Here is an 855-nt window from a genome sequence, read left to right as displayed (position 1 = left end):
CGAGTAACGAGCACTGGTACCATTGTTATTTCGTTCCACAGTTCAAAAACACAGAAAATACCACACCAGAAAAAAAAGAAAGTTCATATCCGTGTCTAAAGGCAAAAATATTAGGAGGCCATGGTGGTGCACAGTACATCTTGAGCATGCCATCACCATGGACACCTCATATTGCTGTCAAGATCACCTAAGTATGGGTAGCTAGCTAATAATAATTCTTGCATTATGCAGGAAGATGCGATTTTTCTAAGTATAAGAAAATTAATATCATATACCAGCAATTTTCCTGCTAAATCTACTGCTAAAGACAACTCTCCTCCTTCATACAAAACTACAAACACCTAATTACACACACAGCCTTCACTCAAAATTCAAAATTATCATGGCGATTCCTACACCAGGCTCGGAGTCCCAAACGGGGAGGGGACCACAAATGTCCCCAGATCGGGCTGCTCTTCTGGTATCGACCCTAAGTGTCTTGTCACCCCTCCATCAACTTTTTCTTCATTGACTTCTGCAACATTCGCAGTCTTAGATCTAGTTTTCAATCTGTAGAACACCACTTCTCCTCTACTAAACCTCATCTTTTCCTCACTGAAACACAGGTGTCTGAGGCAACTGACAGTAGCCCCTTTTCTGTTCCCTCCTATTTTCTCTATCCTCATTTTCAATCCAAAGCTAGATGATATGTTTATGTGCGCAACAACTTAACCTGCTCACACTCTTGAATCTTCCGAGTTTTCCACCATCTGGCTACGACTAGAGAGTCACTCTCAAACTAAATTTATCTGTGCTGTATACCTCTCACCTAACTCCTCTGACTATAAGAAATCCTTTGACTACTTAGCTTTCAAA

Source organism: Scylla paramamosain, chromosome 25, assembly GCF_035594125.1.
Source record: "Scylla paramamosain isolate STU-SP2022 chromosome 25, ASM3559412v1, whole genome shotgun sequence".
Classification (NCBI taxonomy): Eukaryota; Metazoa; Arthropoda; class Malacostraca; order Decapoda; family Portunidae; genus Scylla; species Scylla paramamosain.
Note: the sequence above shows the minus strand (reverse complement) of the source record.